Source organism: Macaca fascicularis, chromosome 1 (genome assembly GCF_037993035.2).
Source record: "Macaca fascicularis isolate 582-1 chromosome 1, T2T-MFA8v1.1".
Classification (NCBI taxonomy): domain Eukaryota; kingdom Metazoa; phylum Chordata; class Mammalia; order Primates; family Cercopithecidae; genus Macaca; species Macaca fascicularis.
This window is the reverse complement of record NC_088375.1, coordinates 157,719,108-157,746,368: the sequence shown is the minus strand read 5'-3', so window position 1 is coordinate 157,746,368 and position 27,261 is coordinate 157,719,108. Positions and strand designations below refer to the sequence as shown.

Below are 27,261 nucleotides of genomic sequence, written 5' to 3'. Positions count from 1 at the left end.
TATTTGAGAGTGTCTCTTTCTGGCTACACAGACATGAAATGTTGATTGGGTTCCAGAAAGGCAAGAAAGGGTGGCTTGTCATGGGCTTTTCAATGTCTACAAAGGACTCCACAGAGATATAGACCAATGTAACAGAACAGAGCCCTCAGAAATAATACCACACATCTACAGCCATCTGATCTTTGACAAACCTGAGAGAAACAAGAAATGGGGAAAGGAATCCCTATTTAATAAATGGTCCTGGGAAAATTGGCTAGCCATAAGTAGAAAGCTGAAACTGGATCCTTACCTTACTCCTTATACGAAAATTAATTCAAGATGGATTAGAGACTTAAATGTTAGACCTAAAACCATAAAAACCCTAGAAAAAAACCTAGGTAATACCATTCAGGACATAGGCATGGGCAAGGACTTCATGTCTAAAACACCAAAAGCAACGGCAACAAAAGGCAAAATTGACAAATGAGATCTAATTAAACTAAAGAGCTTCTGCACAGCAAAAGAAACTACCATCAGAGTGAACAGGCAACCTACAGAATGGGAGAAAATTTTTGCAATCTACTCATCTGATAAAGGGCTAATATCGAGAACCTATAAAGAACTCAATCAAATTTACAAGAAAAAAACAAACAACCCCATCAAAGAGTGGGCAAAGGATATGAACAGACACTTCTCAAAAGAAGACATTCATACAGCCAACAGACACATGAAAAAATGCTCATCATCACTCGCCATCAGAGAAATGCAAATCAAAACCACAATGAGATACCATCTCACACCAGTTAGAATGGCAATCTTTAAAAAAATCAGGAAACAACAGGTGCTGGAGAGGATGTGGAGAAATAGGAACACTTTTACACTTTTGGTGGGACTGTAAACTAGTTCAACCGTTGTGAAAAACAGTGTGGCAATTCCTCAAGGATCTAGAACTAGAAATACCATTTGACCCAGCCATCCCATTACTGGGTATATACCCAAAGGATTATAAATCATGCTGCTACAAAGACATGCACATGTATGTTTATTGCGGCACTATTCACAATAGCAAAGACTTGGAATCAACCCAAATGTCCATCAGTGACAGACTGGATTAAGAAAATGTGGCACATATACACCATGGAATACTATGCAGCCATAAAAAAGGATGAGTTTGTGTCCTTTGTAGGGACATGGGTGCAGCTGGAAATCATCATTCTCAGCAAACTATCTCAAGAACAGAAAACCAAACACCGCACATTCTCACTCATAGGTGGGAACTGAACAATGAGATCACTTGGACACAGGAAGGGGAACATCACACACCGGGTCCTATTGTGGGGAGGGTGGGGGAGGGATAGCATTAGGAGATATATCTAATGTAAATGACGAGTTAATGGGTGCAGCACACCAACATGGCACATGTATACATATGTAACTAACCTGCACGTAGTGCACATGTACCCTAGAACTTAAAGTATAATAATAATAATTTTAAAAAAGAGATGTTACATTTGAACATGATTTTGATGTGCTGTTTGATACAAGAACATCAATGGGCAAAAGAATCACTTAGTCAAGAACAAGTTCTTCTGACTAGGACTTACGACAGCTAGGGAAGAGTAGCAACTAGGCTTTTTTCTGGCATAAGCACTATAGTGTCCCTCTATGATGAGCAAGATCAGGTCCTCCAAGGAGTTATACATCACAATATGGACTGGTCTGACAAGTAAAAGACCATTCTTAGTGCCCCCACAGAGCATGCTGTTGGTATCCCAACCTTTGGAAGGTTTAAAGGATGGAATGGCACCCAGACCTTACTTTATATCTCTTCCAGGGTTTTGTGCCAACCTATCAATATGAAAACTCAGCAGTGTAGCAAACTATGCCTGTAGACCATATATAAGAGTATGGAATGGTTCTCTCTGGGAAGAGTTTCCTCTGCCTCATCACCAGTATAGCATGTCGAAAAGAAATAAGGAAGAAGAAATCCAGGATGCTAGTTTTGAAAAAGAAATTTTGCTCCCTTCCCAATTTTAAATGAATGTATACTCATTGTCTTCTCAAAATGACAAAAGGAAAAAAAAAAAGAGGAAAGTTAACAATTATTCATAAATCTACCAACAAATTGTAATTACTGTTGATACATTAATGTATTTTCATACAATCGACACGTGTATATATGACATTTAAATGTATTCCTTCTAGTTTTTTATTCATCTATGTTGGATATGTGGGGTCTATGTGTACATTAATTTAGCAGTGCTAAATTAATATTTAGCGTGATCAGTGGTTTAAATATAGCATGATCAGTGGTTTAAAGGAAGGATGGCTTTGCTGTTAGATCCCAGTTATAAAGAGTTATCTTGTTTAATAGTTTGAAACCAAAATCTATTTCAATTAGAGTTGGAATAATTAGGAAATAGTCTTGATGCTTACACTAAATTATCCATTTACTAACCCAGAAGATATATTCATCCCTCTAGTAGCTTAAAAACCCCTCTTTCCCTGCTGTTTACAACCCTTAGCACTTTTCAGTTGTGGCATGCTTCCATCTCTTTCATCCCCCACCTGTATGCTCAGGCACAGAATGTGTTCAGGCAATTTTCAAGTTTTGTAAATCATTCCCAATAGTCCCTTAATCCTTCTTGCCACTTTTCTCTAAATCCCTTTCAGTCGATCAGTAGCTACTTGGAGGGTATGGCCCGCGATAACCTCACACAGGCTTCCAGGACACTGTTAGAGATGATCGCCATCTTCATGGGCAGTGGGGCAGTCCTTTGTACATATGCAGCCTCACGTTTGCCTTTATTTTCCCGGCTTTTGCTCCGTGATTCGATTTCCTCTCCATAAATGGTGCAGATCTAATTCCCTGACCACATATAGTAAAAGTTTACTTTGACATACTGTCTTTCCTAAAAAGAAATTGTACAGCACAAATAGCTATAATTATCACATTTTTCTTAACAACCTCTTTTGTATTTCTTTCTCATCTTCCAGTTTTATAAAACATTTTCTTTATCTTATTTTAACCCAACTTACTGAATTCTATGACCATCTTCTTGATTCCTTTTTTTGTACTTGATAAGATCTCTGAGCTCCTCTTTATTGCTTAGATTTTTCAAATATGTGGTATTATATCTTAATTTTGGTGTAATCTCAGAACTCTAGCTATTCTTCCAGTCCATGGGTAGAATAATTCCATCATTAGAGACACTGGAGCCTGCCTCTCCTGTGATGGCCAGCTGGCAGGGGATATATTTTCTATGTCTTGGTTGATGGCTTTCAAGTAAAAGGGTGAGTCTAAGAAGACCAGTGCTCCTTGCCAACAAGCTCTTTATAAAATCAATTATTTTATTTTGCTGCCTGAGCTGTCCTTTAGCCTCTAGATTGAACAATCACTGGAAGTTTCCTAAATTTGTCATCAGCCCAAACAGAGACTCTGTAATATTAAGTAATAACTCCTTATTTTCCCCTTCTACCAGTCCCTGGTAACCTCAATTCTACTTTCTGTTTCTATGAATTTGGCTATTCTAGATATGTCCTGTAAGTGCAATCATTCAATATTTGTCATCTTGTGTCTGACTAATTTTATTTAGCATAATGTTTTAAGGTTCATCTGTGTCATAGCATGTATCAGAACTTCGTTCCTCTTTAACACTGAATAATATTCCATTGTATGGATATACTGTACTTTGTTTTTCCAGTCGTTAGATGATGGACACTAAGGTTGTTGTCACCTTTTGCCTATTAAAAATAATGCTGCGATGAACACTGGTGTTCCCGTTCATTTTTTGAAGTAACCCCCTCTTTTTTTCTTCCTTCTCAGCCACATGGCAGCACTTGAGTCTCCAACTGTCATATCCATGGAGGCTGTCCTACTTCCAGCTGTTCCCACCTCCACACACAAAACTAAAATAGAAATTTTTTAAAAGGGAGAAAAGAAGCTATTAGTTGCCCTAATTGTATTTCTTTGTTTAAAAATTATGTATATTTTTGAAAAATATAGAAAAAATAGGAGAAGGGAAATGTTCCCATACTCCTACCACTTTGGTGTAAGTAATGATAGAATTTTGGTTTATTTCTGCCAGTTTTTGGTATTACATTCTTTTTCATAGCTAAATGTGAGCATGTTATGTGTTCAGAAGTCTAAGTCTGTTTTGTTTTTGTTTTGCTGAAATTAAAATAGCCATTAAAATTTCCTTTGGTCAGTGTTTGCCTTTTATGTCTTTTTCCATCCTACAATTTTCAGTCTTTCTGTGTACTTATATTTCATGTATGTCCAAGTCTGCTCATAATATTTGCAGAGCCTGAGGCAACAATACAAATAGAGGCCCACAAACATCCTAATTGCTTTATTCAGTAATTATATCTTCATTTAGGAAAGATTTTTAAATTACAAAGGTCTCATCTGACCGATTCCAGTTACAAATTAGATCAGAATAATTCTCTTGCTCACTTTTATTATTTTGGCTAGTAATTAAATCTTCATTAAATATAAAATGTGTTGTTTGAAAATTTTTTATGATGAATGCTTGACAGAGATTTACCCACTTTCATTATTTCTAGTTTTTAAAAATGTCAGTAGACTGCTTGTCTATTTTATTTTTTTGGCTTTTTTCCTCCTGAGATTTTTTTTTCATAGGTTCTCTTTTATCAAAATCTCAAATTCTTCTTGTTCTATTTCCCCTCCCACCATATACACTGTGAAGCAGTGACTAGCTCCTTCTTAACTGCAGTACAACCTACAAATCTTTATGGCATTTGAACACAGTGACCATTTGCTTCAAGGATTTAGGGCAAGGAAATGTGGAGAAGTACATTTTCTGGAATGTGAATGGTATTAGACACAACCACGGATGTTTAGGATTATAGATCATGCTGTGACAGAATGACAAAGGTGTCAATGTGGTCTTTAATATAATTTGTGTATTATAATCTGTGATATGATGTGCCATTTAAAGCAGTGCTTCTCAAACATTAATGCTACATATGCATCACCTGGAGAAGCTTCTTAAAATGCAGAATCTGAATCTTTAGATCTGGGATGGGGCCTGACAGTCAGCATTTCTAACAGGTGCCTGAGTGATGCTGTTGCTGTTGGTCCAAGATCCATCTCTTGAGCTTTAAGACTCTGAAGCATAGAACCTAGATCAGGGGTTTCTCTCATCTGATATTAAGAGTAATACTGTGTATGTCCTATATGAATACTATATAGCTGGAATTGATTTTTGATTTAAAATTATAATCATTGCCTTTTAAGGGTCATGTTTAGTTTATTTACATTTATTGTAATTTTCATTGTAAGTTATTGATATATTGGAATTTTTTTCCCCTATTATTTAAACACTGGCTTTGCATTTTATTCATTCTGTGCTTTGGGTTTTTTTTTTAACTCTCCTTATCCCCTGGACCATTTTTTCCCCTTCTCTTATTCCATTTTTAGCCTGTACTAGTTTAAAAATTAAATACTTGATTTCTATTCTTTCAACGACATTCTTAAAATTTTAACGTGCATACTACCAAAGTCTTAAATGAATTAATTTATTTTTAAATTTATTTTTAATTGGCAAATAAAAATTATGTATATTTATTGTGTACAGCATGATGTTTTGGTATATGTATACATTGTGAAATGGCTGAATCAAGGTAATTAGCATATGTATTGCCTCACATACTTATCTTTTTTTGTGGTGAGAACACTTAAAATCTACTCTGTTAGCAGTTTTTAAAATACAATATATTGTTACTAACTATAGTCACTGTGATGTACAATAAGTCTCTTGAATTTATTCCTCCTGTCTAACTGAAATTTTGTATCCCTTAACTAACATCTTCCCAGGTGCATCCCCACCCCTCTGGTAACCATCATTCTACTCTCTAGTTGTATGAGTTCAACTTTTTTAGATTCTACCTATAAGTGAATTAATTAATATCTTTGTCATCTTTCCAGATAATTCAAGGACCTTAGCATTTTAACTCTAGTCAACTCCAATCTTACATTCCATTGTATCGCAGCATTTTAGTCCTCTTCTATTAAGCCTTACAAACTGGATATTAGCATTATTGTGGTTGTTGTTTCAGATAGTCAATATTGGTACAGATTTACCTGAATATTACCCATGATTACCATCATTCCTTCTTTCTACTTAGATCTCCATCATTCTTCCTCCTGAAATATAATTTTTAAAAGGTCCATTGATGAAGTTCTGTTGATGGTAAATACTGTTTTACTTTCTTTGAAAATATCTTTATTTTGTCCACATCAGTTATTTTCTTGTTCAGCATTAAGAAAACCTAATTCCCGTGTTTTCTCCCAATCATTGTTAATATTGAGTTGCTTGCCATCAGGTGAATGTCATTACTTTTTAGGTATTCTAAACTGTTGTCTCTTTAAGTAAGTACATTGTCTCCCTTTAATCTATTCTCTTCATAATGTTTTATTTATTTGTCTCACTATGAGGAATTCTGGACAGTTTCTTCTGATCTTTCTCTCAGTTTGCTAATTCTCTATTCAGCTGTATCTAATTTGCTATTTAATTCATCCATCAAGTATTTTTTCCTTAGTATTTTATTTTAATAATTTTATTTACTCTTTCTAGATTTTTTCCTAATCTTCCTGGTCTTTGTCATAGTATCTTCTTCTTTATATACATTTTATTTATGTATCTGATGACATTAATAACTTAAACCTTTGTAAGTATAAGTATGTTTTTAGTTTTTGTGCTGATTTCATTCAAAGGAACATATTTTTTACGTGTGTTGTTTGTGTTCATGCAGATGTGTATGTTTATCATCACTCTATGTTCATCTGGACTATATCTTTGAGAATTCTTCATATTCTATATTGAAAATGCACTCCTTCAAAGAAAGATTGCATTTGCTTTTGCCAAGCCCCTAGAAGCTCTACTAACTAGAACTAAAGCTTTACTAAAATAAGCCCAGACCTTGTGCACACATGCCAATGGTATGAATGCAAATCACAAATCTATATCATTTTTATGAATTCTAAACTTTTATGAAGCAGAGAATTTTTTTTATTCTTCACCCAGAGCCAAGGACAAAACAGACACGTTTTCTTTTACTTTCCCTGTGCTGGCTGGATTTTCTTTTTCTAGTTAACTCATTCCTTAGGGTCATGGTTTTTCAGGTCTTCCCTCATTGCTTAGGCTCAAGACTGTGCCTCTTGTCCCTCCACATGGCTGTTGAAATGCAAAACTCTAGGTTAAAGGATCAGCAGTTACACTTAGAGCAGCCACTGTCTGCAATGCCCATTCATTATGCTAGATTTTTACTTCAGGTTTTTTTCTTTTTTTTTTTTTTTTCTGAGCTCTATGGATTTCCCTTACTTAACTGTTAACTTGCTTATTAAAAACAGATTTAAGAAACATTTTGAATGTTTAAATACCAGCTTTTCTTGGTGTTCTATAATGTGAGTGCTTGTATCAATGACAAATTTTAAAATACTATTTGTAAATTAAGTGGTTAATATGGTTGATTTAGAAGTGCAGAAAAATCGAAAAATAAAATAAAAAATTTTAGGAATTTTTTAAACTAGAGATAGCATAGCCATTATAAACATGTTAGAATTTAAGATTTTTTCCATATATGTTTTTACATAAATGAGATTACACTACATTTATCGATTTGTGCATAAGATATTCTCAAGTGAGAAAGTGAATGATTATATTGAGAGGTTGGCAGCAAATAATATCAAGTCTTTCCAAATGAAAACCTCAATTATCATATCATTAAATATAAATTTTTCAATGTAGTAATAATTCATCATGTATATTTTTAACAATAAAACTTTCCCTTAAGCAATCCTCTATTTGTGGAAGTACAAGTTTGACTAGGGGACACATGTTTTCACCTTTCCGGGGTATATACCTAGGAGTAGAATTGCTGTATCATATGGTAACCTGAGTCTTAACCTTTTATGGAACAGTCAAATGGTTTTCCAAAAGGCTGTACCATTTTACAGTCCTGCCAGTAAGAAGAGGACAATAGGACACAAAGACCACGTGAAGATACTTTGCCAACACGTTATCATCTGTCTTTTTAAATTTTAGCCATCCTATCAGGTATAAAGTAGTATCTCATTGTAGTTTGAATTTGCATTTCTTCAATGAAGAATGATGTTGAACATGTTTGTATGTGCTTATTGTCTATTTGTATATCTTTCCTGGATTATGTCTATTCAGATTCTGGGCCCATTTTTATTGGAATTTTTTTTATTTTTGAGTTGTGTTTTTAATATATTCTGGATACAAGTTCATATAAAATACATGACTAGCAAATTATTTTCTCCCATTCTGTGGGTTGTCTTTTCATGGTGTTCTTTGAAGCACAGAAGTTTTTAATTTTGATGATGCTAATTTATCTATTTTTGTCTCACTTATACTTTTGGTGTCTTATCTAAGAAACTGTCACCTAATCCAAGATCATGAAGAATTACTCCTACGTTTTCTTCTAAGAGTTTTGTAGTTTTTGCTTTTACATTTAGGTCTACAACTCAATTTGGATTAATTATATACATGATGTGAAAGAGAGAGTCCAGCTTCATCTCTTGCATGTAGATATCCAGTTGTCCAAGCATCATTTGTTGAAAAAACTCTGCTTTCCCCTATTCAGTTGTCTTGGCATGCATTTTTATAAAAAATAAATTGCATATCTATGTATTTTAAATTCAGTTATATATACTGTCACTAGCCACACCAGGCGTCATATGTACTTACAAGCTTAAGACTAGCATGGAAATGATTATCACTGGCCCTGGCAAAGAATAATGATCTGTTATTTCCAAAGATTTTGTGAAGATGACTGTGCAGCTGAGAATTTATTTGGTTTATACAGACTAATATTCCATCTGCTTTGTTCACTATTGAGTTAGTAGCTAAACGGTTGTAAAATTTCTCAAGTCTCTCAGAGCTCACACTTGCAGGAAGCTTGATTTCACAACTTGTACATGACAGTCTCACATAAAAGCACTCTCGTGAGAGTGTTACTATGGACAGAAAAAAAGACTATACCTCTTTTATGACTGCTGTTGTTATTTAGGGCTTCTTTTTTCTTGATGTTGTTTCAAAAAGTTGCATTTTGCAATAAGCAGCAACACCTTAAGATAGATCTTAAACAGAACCATGTTTAGGGTTTTTTTTTTTCTCCCCTTCAGTCACAGTGATTTTCCATTTTCCCTGGAAGACATTCAGCATTACTTGTAAACAGCAAAGATAAATGTGAATTCTGATATTCATCTTTATGAATAGTTCATATGTTTATAAATAGGAATAGAACAAAAAGTGCTGTCCCAAACTTTCCTTTAAATTCTAACCAGTATTTTAAATATTCCACCGCATTAATCTCACTTTCAAATAAAACATTGCATGTCTAAGGTGAAAAAACAGAAGACTCTTCGGCAATGCCACACAACTGCATATTTTTGAAAATAGGGTGGTCACTTTTAATTGATATAGAGGAAATTTGGGAAAGAAGAAAAGTAATCAACTTTCCTATATCTGGAGTCCTTTAACCAATAAACAGACAAACCAACATAAAGGACACATGGTAAGCTCAGCACACATAACTGAATTTCTCTTTTTAAGTTTTTGCACCTCAACCTGTCCAGTTGCACAAAGAAGGTGAGGAGAATTAAATACGCAACTGAGTAGCCAGGGCCTCTAGCTGCTGGGAGTTCCTCAAAGCTGTACGTCCCTCCCTCACCATAACTTGTTTGTTCTCTCCAGGAAGTATCATTTACTAGGGTGCCCAAATTCACCTCTGTAGGCCCAAGACTGTGAGGTTCCTAGACAACAGAATTTTGCTCTAAATATCATCCATATATTCACTCTTTCATTTAGCCCCATCTTGGCAGGCATAAGGTGTAGCACAATGAAAAAATGTAGATCCTGCCCCCAACAACTGTGTAAGCTGAGGAGACCAGCACTCAGAAGATATTTTAGCATAGAGTAAGTGCTCAGTAAAAGGTTGTTAATAAGGAAGGAAGGAAAGAAAGAGGAAGGGTGTGCAGGAGGGAGGAAGGACAAATTTGGATTTCATAACTCATACCAGAGAAAGATGAAAGCAGCATATTGAGATATAGAAGTGGTGTAAAAGACAAGAAGAAATCAGTTTAGGAAGGCATAGGAAACAGAAGTGGAAAATTATGGTATAATGCTTCAGTGTCTTTGGAGACAAATCGGATTTGAATCTTAGATTTGCCATTTGCTGGCAGTGGTTTTGGGCAATTTACTTTATTATGTTTGATCTTCAATCCACTCTATGATGTGTAAGGAGTAACAGTATCTACGTCATTGGAATTATTAGGAAGATTTAGTAAGATAATAAGTGTTACCAATTTAGCACAATACGCAGCACATAGGAAGGACTCAGGAAATATTAGCCATCAATAGAAGACACTATTTATTTATTTATTTATTTATTTATTTTTGAGACAGAGGCTCACTCTGTTGCCCAGGCTAGATTGCAGTGGCATGATCTCGGTTCACTGCAACCTCTACCTCCTGGGTTCAAGCGATTCTCCTGCCTCAGCCTTCTGAGTAGCTGGGACTACAGGTGTGTGCCACTACATCCGGCTAATTTTTGCATTTTTAGTAGAGACAGGGTTTCACCATATTGGTCAGGCTGGTCTTGAATTCCTGACCTCGTGATCCATCCAGCTTGGCCTCCCAAAGTGCTGGGATTACAGGCATGAGCCACCGCTCCCAGCCTAGAAGAGATGCTATTTATATTCGGGTTTTCTTTAACCCTGAGATGTGGCCATGGCACACAAATGTAAACATTTTCAAATCAGTCCCAGGTGGTAGGCTTCTAGATTTTTGTTTTTTACCTTTGAAATTGGTTCAAGACAATGCCATTATGGAAAGCCTCTGTAGAAGAAACTATTTTAATTGTACCAATTGCCTTTCTAAAATCTGTCAAATCTCTTAAGTTTCTCCCTTGACCTTTTGGAAGCTTAAACAGAAACTGAATCATCGTAAAATTTTTTAAGTTTGCCTTGAATCTACTTTGGAGCTGCATGAATTGAAATCTCTTGGTAACTGACCTTGTGTTGACCCAGATAGGCCTGTTGCTGTGTACACCGCCCACCTGCCACCGCCCCTGTGGAAGCAGTGTTCGCGAGCCTAAAGAGTTTTGGGTGGGGAGTTATGCCAGAAGTCAGCCAAGTGTAGGTAATGATGTCAGGTAGCATGGGAGGTTGGAGCTCAGGAAGAGGCAGGGGGGAACTTTAGGCAAGGAACCCTTGTATCCAGCTGTGCCAAATGGGCCTTCCCTGAGGACTTAATAGGCACCCTATTGTCACTTGCAACTCAGCAATTGAGGTCACAGTCCAAGAAAAAAACCTTTATTTTTCACAAAGTCATCTTTCAGCAGTGCAGCTTCATAAGCGAAGATGGTGATGTTACAACAGTTCATCTAAACTCTTTAAAATCCTACCAAATCCGTTGCAGGTGGTTGGTATGTAGGAAAGGTGGATAGGAGGAGGGTAAATATTGAAATCTGTTTGAGATGTGAAATTACATGAGTAAGGTTTGGTGTTTTCACCACAACCATTCATAATAACCAGAACTTTATATTCTTAGCTACAATTATTAAAGATTTTATAGGTTACAATACACTGGGATATTCCTTTCTCAAAGAAACCTTTAATGTTATCCCAGAATTAAAATATACTTTTGCAAAATAAAATGTTTATCAAGTCTGCCAAAAAGAGAGCCAATTATTTGGGTTTCTCTCTAGAATTTTAATAAATTCCTTTGATACCTAGTCAAAGCAGTTGAGCATCCTCACATTGAACAAAATGAAAGCAAGGAAGCGATCAATCTCATTTCAAAAGTGAACACACATAAAAACCATTATATTTTCAGATTTTTCATTTTTACATTTTGCAAATAAGAATAACCTTTCTTATGTTTCTTACATGTTTCTTATTTCCTCAGTAATTTAAAAATCATATTTAGATACATTTATTACTAGTGAATATTTTTTCATAGTTTAATCACATTGATTTGTTTAGAATTATCGGAATATATAATTATTGAGATAAGGAACTGTGAGATAAGACAGTCTTATGGATTAATATGTTCTCAGAACATCAGTGTTTTAACAAATAAGATGTTATTTACAGTTAGCACATTGTTAGCCTCCCTAGATGTCAGTGTAGTTCTCACGTAAGTAAATATTTTACATAGTTCCTCAGTAGTGTTGAATGAGAAGATGTTTTGCTTTAGAACTTACAGATTGAGGAGATGGAATAGTTGCAATAAGCGTTTGTGGTACATTAATTCCAACATCCTTCTCTGATGAAAACACATAATTGGTAAATTTATACACATCAATTCAGAGCCACAAAATATTCCAAGGATGTAAATAATTATGGATTCATAGGATACATTGTGCTTTCTTAGTCACCAATGTATTCTCTGTAGAATGAAAAGTCTTACTACACATCACAACATACTGGTCAGCCTTTTAGGGCTTTTCCCAATTGCAAAGGGAGCGTGGTTACTCCTGCCAATACCTACCTATGCCCTCTCAGCATCTGCCATGAGAGGGCAGCACTGAGATTGTCTCCAGCCCAGGGAGCAGTGGGCACTGTTTAGTATGGGTTAGCACTTAGGTTTTTATGTGGAAGCATTCAAGTCAGGTTGTGGTGATACATGTTCTTAGAGTCTACTGTAGTATCATTTTAGTGCTTTTATTACAAGTCATCAAACAGTGTATCTGAGAAACATGAGGATAAAATATGGTACTTTCAAAAACTGCTGATAAATAACAAAGAAGAGAACAGGATACTTTGGGAATATAAGGCCTTTTGCATGAGAAATGTTTTGTGCTACCTATGAGTGAATTTTCTACATGCGGAGAAGTTCCATTTGGTCCTCTGAACTGGTTAACATTTTCTTGATTCTTTGCTTAGTGTAACAAATAAAATTCTGTTTATTCTTTTTGAGAGTTCCCAAAGTATCTTTATTGATTTGGATTTTGCTTTTTCACTTTATTTTATAGTTGATTTTAAGTTTCTCTTGAGTGTGTACATGAGATAGCCATATAAAATGGGACAACATATTTGTAATAGCAAATATTATGCATGATATCTTTTTGGACAGCCCAGTTGCACAGTCAACTCTGAAAGTGGAACATATCACTCTCCTCTTAATTCCTTTTTCATGTTTTTCCTCTGGATCAGAAAATGTTACCTTCTCATATCCAGAAAAGTGTTATAAAATGATACATTGAGATCATCTGATTCCCTCTTTATTGTGATTGTTTCTTTAAAAGAAAAAAAGCAAAAAGGGGCCATGAACTTATAAAGAAAGTTTTAAAGAATACACCAAAAATTGTTAAAACAATAAATGATTTCATCAAGGTTGCAGGGCACAAGATCAACATACAAAAATTAATTATATTTTTATATAATTGAAATAAATGATCTGAAATGAAGGAAATAATTCTATTTACAATAGCATCTAAAAGAATAAAATATTTAAGAATAACCATAACAAAAGAAGTGTAAGACTTATACTCTGAGAACTATAAAACATTACTGAAATAAATTACAGAAGATCTATATACGTAGAAAAACAGCCCATGTTCCTGAACTGGAAGATTTTAATCTTGTTAAGATAATAGTGCTCCTCAAATTGATCTACAGATTTAATGCAATCTCTGTTGCAACTGGGATTCTCTAGGCCAGTTGGCTTCTTTGTACAAATTGGTGAGCTGATCCCAAAATTCATATAGAATTGCAGGGAACCCAGAACAGTCAAAACAATCTTTAAAAAAAAGAATAAGTTGAAGGCCTTTCAAATTTCACAACTTCCCAATTTCAAAACTTACAATAAAGTGACGATAATCAAACATATGTTACTAACATAGGGATAAACATATAGATTAATGGGATAGAATTGAGAGTCTACAAATAAATCTATATGTCTTTGGTCACCCAAATTTAACAAGGGTGCCAAGGTTATTCAGTAAAAATATTTTTTAAACAAATGGTGCTAGGATGATTGTATATCCACATGTAAAACAATGAAATTGGACCCTTACTTCACACAATATAGAAAAATTAACTCAAAACTGATAAAAGATGTAAATCTAAAATGTATGTACATATAAATCTATAAAACTCCTCGAAGAAAACTCAGGGGTAAATCTGCATGAGCTCAGATTTGACAATGAATTCATAGGTATAATTCCCAAAACATGAGCAACAACAGCAACAAAAAATTAGTTTTCACCAAAATTAAAATTTTTTGTGCTTCAAAGGATGCTATCATGATGTAAAAAGACAACCCATGGAATAAGAGAAAACATTTTCAAATTATATATCCCCTATGGAACTTGTATCCAGAATATATAAAGACCCATACAACTCAATAATAAAACAAATGAACTCAATTTTAAAATGGGCAAAGAATCTCAATAGACATATCTCCAAAAAAGACATACAAATAGACAAAACACATGAAAAGATTCTCAACATCATTAGCCATCAGAGAAATGCAAATCAAAATCACAAAGAAACAACTCTTCACACCCCCTAAGATGGCTGTATTCAAAAGATACAATGATAACTTTTGGCAAAGATGGAAAGAAATTAGATCTCTCATACATTGCTGGTGAAAATGTAAAATGATGCTGTCACTTTGGAAAATGACCTGGCAATTCCTGAAATGGTGACACATAGAGTTACATGCGTCCCAGTAGTTCTACTCCTAGGTATATACCAATATAAATGAAAATATCTAGCTACAAAAAACTTGTAGACAAACGCATTATTCATAACAGCATTATTCATAACAATCATAAGGTAAAAACCTAAATGTGTGTCAACTGTTGAATAGATAAGCAAAATGTGGCATAAAATGTGGCGTATCCATACAATTAAATGTTATTTGGCCATAAGATGCAATGAAATACAGTAGTTAGTGATAAATGCTACAATACGAAGGAAACTTGAAACCGTGAAACCATTATGCTAAGTTAAATAAGACAGCCACAAAGGACCACATATTATATAATCCCATTTATATGAGATGTCCGGAATAAGCAAATCCATACGAACAGAAAGTAGATTAGTGATTGCTCAGGGCTGGGGGTGATGTGTGGATAGAAGATTGATGGCTAAAGGGCAAAAAAAAGTTCTGAAGTTGATTGTGGGGGTGGTTTCACATATCTCTGAATAAACTAAAGTCATCCAGTTTAGTGAATTTAGTGGGTGAATTCACACAGCTGTGAATTTTATCTAAATTGTAAAAATGAAACAGGAATGTGATGCTCTAACCAGCATAGGCCCAAGCCGCATGCTTCTGGGGAAGAAATTTCACCTGAATACTTGGGCTGTAAATAGGTCATTTTCCTGGGAAAAGGATGAATAGACACCAGATGGTAAGAAGGGTGAAAGTCTACTACACATGTCTGTGAGGTCAATAAGGGATCTGGTCTTTGCAGAGGAAGGTTATATTAGAGCTCAGTTGAGAAGAGAAAGGGAAAGGGACTCAAATTCATGGTTAAGGGTGCTGTGACAGGAATCCATACCTTTAATAAGAGACATGTACAAGAATGTTCATAACAACACAGTTTATTAGCCCCAAATATCCATCAATATTTGGACAAATAAATTGTGGTATATTCATAATGGAATACCATATGGCAACAAGAATGAACAAACTACAAAAGCACACAATATGAATGAATCCCACAAACCTAATATTGAGTGAAAAGAGTTATTCAGCCAGGCGTAGTGCCTCAGGATTGTAATTAAGCATTTTGGGAGGCTGAAGCGGGCGAGTCACTTGAGGTCAGGAGTTTGAGATCAGCCTGGCCAACATGGCAAAACCCCGTCTGTACTAAAAATACAAAAATTAGTTGGGCAGAATGGCTCATGCCTGTAATCCCAGCGACTTTGGGAGGCTGAGGCAGGAGAATTGGTTGAACCTGGGAGTCAGAGGTTGCAGTAAACCAAGATTGTGCCATTGCACGCCAGCCTGGGCAACAGAGTGACACTGTCTAAATGAAAAAAAAAAGAGTCATTAACAGACATACAAACTATATGATCCCATTTACATAAAGTTCAAAACTAGGCTAAATGAATCTATGCTGTAGGAAGACAGATTAGAATATGTCCTTGTGGGGGGTTGTGAATGGGCGAGTGGAGGAGAGGAAGGACTTTGGGGTGCTGACAGTGTTTCGTTTCTTGATCAGGGTGCTGTTTATATGAGGTGTTCACTTTATGAAAATACTTTCAGTTGTGCACTTGTTATTTATGCACCATTCTCTATGTAAGTTAGACTTTGACAAAGGTGAAATGAAAAAGAAACTAAATAGCCTTGTTGTTGTTTACTTTCCCTAAAGACAGCGAGCACATCGTGTTTATTTCTAATGCTTATTCAAAGGAGTAGAGACTCTGAGGAAGGGTGAGATGGCAGGATAACCCCTTACAAGAATCAGAGTTATGGGGCTACGATTTCCTGGGCATGGAAAGAGCACACCCCTTCCAGCCTAGCCATTTCGTTCTTATTATCTTGGAAGCAAACTGTCCAGCTGTTCTTCCTAATGTCAGGTTAACGATGATTGTGGCCATTCCCTGCTGCATGGGTCAGGCTGTGAGACACCCTCCCCTCAAATTTACTTAGAGACAGAAGGTATAGATGGGTGCAAATGGGAAGGGAACAGTGTATTTCTTCACTGTATGCTTATGTCCAAATCAGAAACCAGCCTTATTCTTGCTTATTAATTATTAAGGAAAATAATTTTAACTATCAGGGCACTGTTCTTCAAATGGTGATTGAGTGAAGGGGATTTTCTTTGAGTTCTGTGAAATACTAAAAATTCTATGTGTTGATAATGACTAAAAATATATTTTCCACTCGTAAAGACAAAACTTCCATATTGCAAAGTTATTTTCATAGAATAAAATCTTAGTTTCTTGAGTCAGTCTTTTGCAAATAGGGGTCCATGTATAAACTATCAAGAAAATATTTCCAATAAATGCACTGGGGTATATTTAGGTTTATTTGACATATACAGGAATATTTGAGGGAAGGGAGCAATAAATTCATCTCTTTAATTTGCTGCAGGCTTTCCTTAGAGGGAGTGCTTTTTTAGCTGGTGTTAAGATGGAGAAAGGTGCCTTCTATTGTGCTATTGCTGAATTCCCTGCTCCAGAAACATGCAGAACATTAGCATGACCCAACTGCTTGAAAGCAAACAAGATGCTCTTGTCTTAAAGAGCATCATTTCGGAGGAAGAAAAGCCATAATGAGCCCTTCCTTTTTCTTTTTCTTAACTGAGGAGTAGCAAATGGTATTTAAGCTGTTATCTGGCAACAAAATATTTCAAGTAATGTTTTTTAAAAAAGCCTGCCAACACTTCTTTCTGTTGGGCAGTGATATATCTGAGTTAAAAGCCCTTTCAAGATGGAGAATATGACAAGAAAAGTTGCATACCCCTAACCAAAGTGGGCTTTCCAAGAGCTAGAATAAAGCCACTTCATTAAGGTTTCTCACACTGGTGTTTTTTGGCAGCATTTTTCAAGAATCATTTCCTCTATGGGGGAAATGAAGTGGCAGTGTCTTTCCTGACTGTTGCTAAAGGTGAAGTAAGCATTTGAATTGAGAAAGGTGGTTAAAATAGTATCTGAACTTTTGAACTTCCTGATCAGATAATTATTCTTGAAAGTCTGTATAAGATGGAAAAGAGAATTAATGCCACTTAAAATGTTTAATTTTAGAGGGATATCATTATTAAATAGTAATCCTTCTATAATTTTTTGATTGTTGAGTACAGGTATGACAAGAATTAATGAAGATACTTCTGATTGATAACATGGGATATAAACAGAAAGTTCTCTTAAATAGGAAGGTGTATATGTTTGGAAATTGAACTCGTCTCTTTTGCTTAGAAGTGTGTATAAATTAATGCAAAATGTTTGTCTATATCTCAACCCCAGGTCTCCCTCCTGAGCTGCAGATCTGCATATCCAACTACTTACTAGACACTCCCCTTGAATGCCCCACAGGTACCTTATTTCAACATATTCTAAGTAAAACTCATCATCTCAGCCTTCTCCTGCTCACCCATCTTGGCCCTTTACCACTATTTTCTCATTATTTTTTCTATTAATCATTGTTAAGCCAGTTTCCAAAATCATGCATCTAGTTGTCAACCTTGGATTCTGCCATCACTGATGCCACACACCCCAACAGGCCACTTGCGATTTATTTCCTAAATCTACTCACTTTCAGCAACCCACTGTTGCCCATATAGAGGGACCACTATCATTCTACCATTCAACATTCTGCTAATGAGTCTTCTTGTAGCCCTTCACTCTTTTGCCTCCTTCAAGCTGTTACCACGGGAGGGATCCAAGATTCAACTCTCATTTTTTCCATTTCTATACCAAAACCATTCTTTGGGTTTCTGTTCTTAGGATGAACTCCTCAACATGGTTTGTAAGATTCTATATACTCTGATCTTGACCCTGCTTACTACTCTCGCTGATGTGAAGCCTCCTATTCCTATTATCTCTGAGCACACCCAACCCTGCTTGTTGGCAGTAAGGGACAGAAAAAGCACTTGAGGCAGCAGGCTGTCACATTTGCTAACAGTGCAAGCCAACTTAGAAAAACCACTACGTCCAAGACAAAGGCTCTTTCTGTGAAGTAACAATGACAAGTAGAAGAGACATTTAGTCAGTGTTCACTGGCTGTACCTGTACTAGTGACAGAAAGTCCTGCTCCACAGTTTCTTGCATCACTACACTCTGGGAAGCCGCTGTACTTTACCATGCAAGTGTAGGCCCACATCTTCTCACTCTTTGTCCTGAGTTTAAATTCCTCCAACTCTACCCAAGGGTCCACATGCCCCTATCCCTGGATGCCATGTGTTTCATTGACATGAGGTTTCCTCCTATTAAGTAAGGAGGAGTCTTATAAATGGCGCTGTGAGGACAGATACTTGCACTTTGTCTTGACCTCTGCTTCACCTAGTGTATTCTAGCTACAGCCTTAGCTCACTTAAGTTTTAGTCTCAAGATCGTCCCAGTCCCCTCCTCTATAGTTGGTTCATGTTTTCATATATTGTTAATCAGGAATGCTAAAAATATTAATTTGATGCATTATATTTATGGGAACACTTGAGATGTTTCTAGCACGCAGAACCACCTGCAGAATCTCTGGAAGGGTTTATTTCCTACATGCACAATTAGCACAAAACCTTTTTAATAAAATAGATTTTTTTTGATGATACTATCTATTACTTACCTTTTAACATTTTCCTTTTCCCACCTATGGCTCCAAGCAGACTAAATTTCTCTCAGGTTCTTATTTTTGTTGTGCTCTCTGTCTTAGTCTGTTCAGGCTGCTATAACAAAATATACCATAAACTGAGTGGCTTATAAACTATAGAAATGTATGTCTTACAGTTCTGGAGGCTGGGAAGTCCAAAATCAAGGCAGTGGCAGATTTGATGTCAGGTGAAGACCTGTTTCCTGGTTCATGGATGGGGGCTTCTCACTATGTCCTCACACAGTGGAAGGGGCAAAGCAGATCTCTGGAGCCTGTTTCATTCATAAGGGTGCTAATTCCATCCATGAGGACTCTGCCCTTATGACCCAGTCACCTCCCAAAGGCCTCACCTCGTAACCTCATCACATGGGTGATTAGATTTCAATATGTGGATTTGAGGGGGACACAGCATTCAGATCATAGCACTTTCAAGACTTTTACACAACAGGTTGCCTCCAGATCACAAGGCTGTTAGCTCTCTTTTGTGCTTGGCTACTTTATAGCATCCGTTTAGACCTCACTTCCTTCAGGACACCTAGGTTAGACCTTTGCCTGAGTGCTTCCCTAGCACTCCCTTCACATAGCACCTAACACAGTCTGTTGGGTTTCTCTGAGGTAAGCTCTGTAACAGCAGGGCTCTTGTCTTTGTTGTTCATCCTCGCGTCTTCAAAGTCTGCCACATCACCTGGCCCAGAGCAAGTACTTAATGATCATTTGTTAATGAATTAATAAATAGATTTTTCCATTAATCATCTAATCAGTGAATTTACAATTCTATGCAATTCTTTGATGCTCTAAGAAATTGAAGTTTTATTTTCTGAAGTTATATATTAGTTTTATTTCCTAAGGAATTTGATTTATCCTTACTTGAAATCATCACTACCCAGTGGTTATTATAGCTATGCTGCCATATGGTAAAACACATGAAGCATCTAATATTGCCTTAAGAAAGCTGTTTCACAGTAAAAACTCTTCAGGCCTTTCTCTCAACACTTTTCATTTTATGTTGAAATTATTGGTGTTTGTATCTCTCTTACCTGTAAGACATTAGGTGCCTCAAAGGCAGTGACCATGTGTTATTCACCTTTGTATCCTCACAACCTTGTATCTAGTGCAGTGTTGGAAATCAGAAATGTCTATATAAATGCTTAAGATAGGCCAGAATCCACATCTTGGCTCAAAAACTGTATAACTGCCAACACCTGTCTCTGTACTTACACTCTCAAAGCCTCAGTTTCTACACCTGTAAAAATGAGGATTCTGCTGTTATAAAAGATCATCTTGCAGGGTTGTTATGAAGTGTTACATAAAATATAACGTAAATAAGGAACTCAGCATAGTGACTGAAACATAGGAACTATGAATAAGCTAGGATGGGGACAAATCTAAGTTCCTTTGTGAAGACGTATGGTGTGTCAAAATGTTAATTTTTCACTGCCACAGGCTGGCAAGACACGGTCGTAGATCTAGTAAAATTGTTGCAAAAAGAAAACAACGAGGCAAACTTTCCAATTTTTATGTTAAGGATATTTGTCGGGCCCCAGAGAAAGCCAAGTGGCCACCGAGCCGGCAGAGACGGGCGGAGAGCATAGGCGGAGGGAGCAGCGCCTGGGCGCATGCGGGCACCATGACCCAGACACCTGCCTTCGACAAGCCCAAAGTAGAACTGCACGTCCACCTAGACGGAGCCATCAAGCCTGAAACCATCTTATACTATGGCAGGAGGAGAGGGATCGCCCTCCCAGCTAACACAGCAGAGGGGCTGCTGAACGTCATTGGCATGGACAAGCTGCTCACCCTCCTGGACTTCCTGGCCAAGTTTGACTACTACATGCCTGTTATTGCGGGCTGCCGGGAGGCTATCAAAAGGATCACCTATGAGTTTATAGAGATGAAGGCCAAAGAAGGTGTGGTGTACGTGGAGGTGCGGTACAGTCCGCACCTGCTTGCCAACTCCAAAGTGGAGCCAATCCCCTGGAACCAGGCTGAAGGGGACCTCACCCCAGACCAGGTGGTGGTCCTAGTGGGCCAGGGCCTGCAGGAGCAGGAACGAGACTTCGGGGTCAAGGCCTGGTCCATCCTGTGCTGCATGTGCCACCAGCCCAACTGGTCCCCTGACGTGGTGGAGCTGTGTAAGAAGTACCAGCAGTAGACCGTGGTGGCCATTGACCTGGCTGGAGATGAGACCATCCCAGGAAGCAGCCTCTTGCCTGGACATGTCCAGGCCTACCAGGAGGCTGTGAAGAGCCGCATTCACTGTACTGTCCACGCTGGGGAGGTGGGCTTAGCCGAAGTAGTAAAAGAGGCTGTGGACATACTCAAGACAGAGCGGCTGGGACATGGCTACCACACTCTGGAAGACCAGGCCCTTTATGACAGGCTGCGGCAGGAAAACATGCACTTCGAGATCTGCCCCTGGTCCAGCTACCTCACTGGTGCCTGGAAGCCGGACACAGAGCATGCAGTCGTTCGGCTCAAAAATGACAAGGCTAACTACTCACTCAACACAGATGACCCGCTCATCTTCAAGTACACCCTCGACACTGATTACCATATGACCAAATGGGACATGGGCTTTACTGAAGAGGAGTTTAAGAGGCTGAACATCAATGCAGCCAAATCTAGTTTCCTCCCAGAAGATGAGAAGAGGGAGCTTTTCAACCTGCTCTATAAAGCCTATTGGATGCCACCTTCAGCCTCTGCAGGGCACCACCTCTGAAGATGCCACCCCTCCAAGCCTTCGCCCTGTGGAGTCATCCCAACTCTGTGGGGCTGAGCAACATTTTTACATGTATTCCTTCCAAGAAGACCATGATCTCAATCGTCAGTTACTGATGCTCCTGAAGCCTGTGTGTCCATTTCTGCACACACGTATACCTCGGCATGGCCGTATCACGTCTCTGATTATGTGCCCTGGCCAGGGACCAGCGCCCTTGCACATGGGCATGGTTGAATCTGAAACCCTCCTTCTGTGGCAACTTGTACTGAAAATCTGGTGCTCAATAAAGAAGCCCATGGCTGATGGCATGCAAAAAAAAAAAAAAAGAATATTTGTCTGCAATATAAAACAAAGTGAGAAATTCAATGCAAATAAAATACACTACAGGAAAATTTATAGAGTTCTCAAATGGATGAGTTGCATAATTTGTCTTAAGAATATTCTTAACTAAAAGCAAAATAAATTGGACAAATAACATTCTTAGACTGTGAATCATTGAAAATGATATATACAGTTGGAGAAAAGGACAACAAAATCATAGCAGGACCTGCTCTTTCCTAATTACAACTCCATAGAGTTGTCTGTAGTGTGTTTGCTTTTCATTAATTTTGTGATTATCCTTCCCTTTTCTTTGAAATAACAATAAGAAAACACCAAGGAAAAATGTTCTGTAGTCATAATATGTTTAGGAAAGTCAAGACGTTAAACATTCACATTCTAGGACTGGGAAACAAATTTTAAGGGAAAAGAACTTTACCCTTAAGCCTTAAGCCTCAGGTCTCCCAGTGTAACATGTTTCAAGTTGTTGAGACTAAGGTGTTTGGCTGGATTGTTTGCTGTTGTCTGGTTGGGTTCATCTTAAAGTAGTTTCTATTCTTGTATGGGTTTGTCTGACAATTTTCATATCATTTAGTGAGAATTTGTATTTTTTTCAATTGTTGCCTATTCCTCTGTAATTATTGTAATTGCATCTTATTTATATAATTTGTGTAAATATATGCAATCATGAAATTAGAAAACGCGGGTGGTGATATGCAGTGTCACAATTGCAGTGGTTAAAGATGTGTGATTTTTTAATCTTTGAAAAAAAATAAAAGCTAAGTAAATATTGTAATTTCAGGGGAAAGCATTTTAGCTGTCTAAAACTGATTGCCCAAAGAAATCAACCAAACATTTTTATTTAGACATAGATAAGAGGTTTCATATTTTTGACTGTTCTAACTCAGAGATTTGGAAATCTTGGTTTTAAAATATCAGTTTGATGACTGCTCAAACACTTATAAAGTTTCAATATTAATTTTAAACTATAAAATACTGATCATATGCTTCTAATGATACCTTTTCTGTAGGTTGTTATCAATGTGAGTGTGAATAAGCATTTATTAATACCGTGAATAGGATGCGTATTATCAGTATTAACATCTGTATCCATACAGTTGGAGATATTTATGTTGATGTAAAGACACAGACAGTGGTAATTTATATGCCTTTCAAAATCCCAGTGATTATAAAATTCTGCTCCTCTGACTATACATTAGGTAAATGGTATATTTAAATAAGTGGTCAAGGCCAAAAAAAAAGAGCATAATTCAAGTTCAGCACCCACTACAATTGTACATGATAAAAATGAGGCATTCATCAGGCTAATCCTTTCACCTCTAGAATTTCATGTGCACTGAGAGAAAAGTCCATTGATCTACATTCAGCTCTTAAAAACTGCACTTTCTATTAGAAGACAGAACATACGCTCACTTAGGAAATACTTCAGGCTGATACTGCTAAGATTTTAACACATTTATAAAACTTCCTTGGTGGTAATAATAATCATTTTTTCTACTTGAGAATTTGGAATGTTAACAGAAGACATGTTTTCTACCAAAATAAAGGCAAGATTGATCTAGCCATCTGCATTTTAAAAAAACCTCATTGAAATACTCCTGTAGAATAGATCGCTAACTTTTCCTTGCTTTTGTAGTTCATAGTTTTTAGGAAAAAAGTATCTTTTACCTTTAAATCAAGAAGGGAATCCAAATTTTGATTGAAAGCACTCCTGTACCTGTGTTCTCATAAGTATTTCTGAGACACGAGTTTGCAAGTAGGAAGCTGGCACGGATGACACAACTGGGAGGGACGGGACTAAGCCAGCCTCATCCAGCTACATGCAGCTGCTTCACCTTTGTCTCCAAAGGACTCATCCCTTGTTCCACATTTTAAAAGCAACCACACATTTACAAAGAAATTCTCAATATTCTTGTTTTCTCTTTAATTCTCTTTAAGGAATGAAAAAAAAATCTGTATGTCCTATTCAGATGCTATACATTGGTCTTAGGGACTAGAACTGAAAACTTTTATGATCAAAAAATTTTCTCCTCCAGTTGTCATCCTGTTCTAAATTTTACTTTATTTTTTGATGTAGGGATGTTTCTTTAAACATCAAGATTTTAGTTTCCACTAGAAAACTAATGAATTATTAAAGGATGGGAACTTGAAACAATCTTTAGTGCTCAATAAGGAGAAACCACAAGGCTTGAATAAACTGTTCCATATTTCTCTTTTAATGCTCTGTTTAAAATCTAAACAGTGTGTCATAAGCCTTTAAAAAAAAAAGGATTGTGTTTACCAATATGGAATATGAGGTTTTTGTTTCTTTTTAGGTACTTTTCTTGTAATTAGTATATACCTTGATGTTACCATGGCTATGGCTTCATGTTCCAAACAATGAGTTTTTTCTTATGTTTGGTTCAACCAAAATAATGTTAGTATAATTTCCCTGTAAATAATTCTTCGTTGATAATCAGTGTTAATGCCACTAAAAATTGAGTATAAATATCAACAGAGTACATTGGTAAATGATTAACAGGACAAATGAAAAGAAAAATAGAAATTCTAAACAGAATTGCTATACTTCTCCAGAATTCGTTCCTCCTAGAATAACTCCCTCACGGTGAATGAAAAGTCAGGTGGGCAAGGCTATGAGTTCCACTTCCTTCAACTATACAGGTTTTGATTTGGAAAAGGAAATTTTGACCTCATTATTTCATCCTGCCTTGAACCCAGTTTTTATGCATCTACTTTATTATTGCTCTTTGCATGTACATTAAAACAAATATTTTATTTTGACTTTAACCTAGAATGAGCATTACAGTTATAAGCAATTGACACAAGATAAACCTAAAAGAACTAAAAAAACACATAAGAGTAAGGTTCATGATAGACAAAAACTGACTTGCTAGCAATATTAAACATTGCTAAACTCAAGCAAGGAAAAATTAGACTAAACATTGTCAATATTGTCAAAATGTCTATTCATTCATAATCTATTATTGATCTAGGATAACTAATAAATCTGTACACTACGATTCATTTTTTTGGAAAACTGAACTCCCAACTTACACACAATATTCTAGTTGCCTCTGAGTAATGAGGTTATAAATAATGTAAAATTTTGGTGTCTTGTTTTTCTTTTTTTTTTTTTTTTTTTTTTTTTGAGATGGAGTCTCGCTCTGTCACCCAGGCTGGAGTGCAGTGGCCAGATCTCAGCTCACTGCAAGCTCCGCCTCCCGGGTTCACGCCATTCTCCTGCCTCAGCCTCCCGAGTAGCTGGGACTACAGGCGCCTGCCACCTCGCCCGGCTAAGTTTTTTTGTATTTTTAGTAGAGACGGGGTTTCACTGTGTTAGCCAGGATGGTCTCGATCTCCTGACCTCGTGATCCGCCCATCTCGGCCTCCCAAAGTGCTGGGATTACAGGCTTGAGCCACCATGCCCGGCCTTTGTTTTTCTTTAGTAGAAAATTTATTGCCTAGGTATAGTAGTGTATTAGTCAGGGTTCTCCAGGAAATCAAAAACAATAGGCATTATATATAAATGTATATTTATATTTGTATGTGTGTATTTATTATAAAGAATTGGCTTATGTGATTATGAGGCTAAGAAGTCCTAAGATCTACAGTCTCCAAGCTGGAGACCCAGGCAAGCCAGTGGTATAAGTTCTGATACAAAGGCTAGCAGGCTGAAGACCCAGGAAGAGCCAGTTTTTCAGTTTGAGTACAAAGGCAGGAAAAGACCCATGTCCCAGCTCAACAGTCAATAGTAGGTGCTCCCTCTTACTGGGCCTTTTGGTGCTATTCGGGTCTTCAACTGATTGGATGGGGCCCACTCACATTAGGGAGCAGAGTAAGCTTTACTCAGTCTACCAATTCAGATGGTTATCTCATCCAGAAACACCCAGAATAATGTTTGATCAAATGTCTGGGCACTCCATGGCCAAGTCAATTTGACACATAAGTTAACTGTCACACTAGGTAACATATGAAGAATTATTTTTAAAAAATGTTAATCAGCTCGGTGGAAATTACCATCTTTCTAGAAAATAGAGTTGGAAAAGAGAATGAAGCTGATAATGTGCCTGACATCTTTTTTCTGGCTTCTATTCCAGTCTGAGAGTGAGGAAAAGAAGAGATCTCTAATGAAAATGCTTCTAGTGTGTTGGTCATTTTTACCACAACATCAGTAATAGAAGAGAAAGTCAAAAGAATGAGGCTCCAGGCCAGGTTTGGTGACTCACACCTATAATCCCAACACTTTGGGAGGCCGAGGCGGGCAGATCACGAGGTCAAGAGATTGAGACCATCCTGGCCAACATGGTAAAACCCCGTCTCTACTAAAAATACAAAAATTAGCTGGGCGTGGTGGCACATACCTGTAGTCCCAGCTACTCAGGAGGCTGAGGCAGGAGAATCGCTTGAACCCCGGGGGGCAGAGCTTGCAGTGAGCCGAGATCACACCACTGCACTCCAGCCTAGCAACACAGTGAGACTTCATGTCAAAAGAAAAAAAAAAAAAAAAAAAAGAATGACACTCCAAGCTAAGCACCTGGGCACCAGGCAGTCCTCATCCCTCTCACTGCTTTGGAGTTTGCCAGATTTGGGTACTTTGATCCCTAGGGAATAAACACTCCTTAGCTGGACAGCAACATAGATAACTCTTAAATGAACTGTGTCTGTTCCATACACACAGGCGCACATAGAGTTTCAATGAGGTTTACTGAAATAAAGTAGCCTCTACACTGAAGAATTGTAAGGACTGTATTCTATCCATTTCCTGTTTACTTCTCCATTTATTTGTATTCATAGATAAGGTTTACTAGCACATCACTAAGATACTGTAAAACAGCATTAAAATCCTACCTTTTAATTTCCTCAGGTAAGCATCTCTCTTCTTGTCTTAGCAATGCCTCGGTTCTCAAGCCTTGG

The 27,261-nt window shown here is 37.0% G+C and overlaps 1 protein-coding gene and 1 pseudogene across 6 annotated transcripts in view; both read left to right on the top strand.

Moving 5' to 3' along the window:
* ST6GALNAC5 (ST6 N-acetylgalactosaminide alpha-2,6-sialyltransferase 5) overlaps positions 1–27,261 on the top strand; it is a 194,470-nt gene that overhangs the window by 18,184 nt on the left and 149,025 nt on the right. The window lies entirely within an intron of this gene.
* On the top strand, positions 20,911–22,150 carry LOC135964878 (adenosine deaminase pseudogene; annotated as a pseudogene).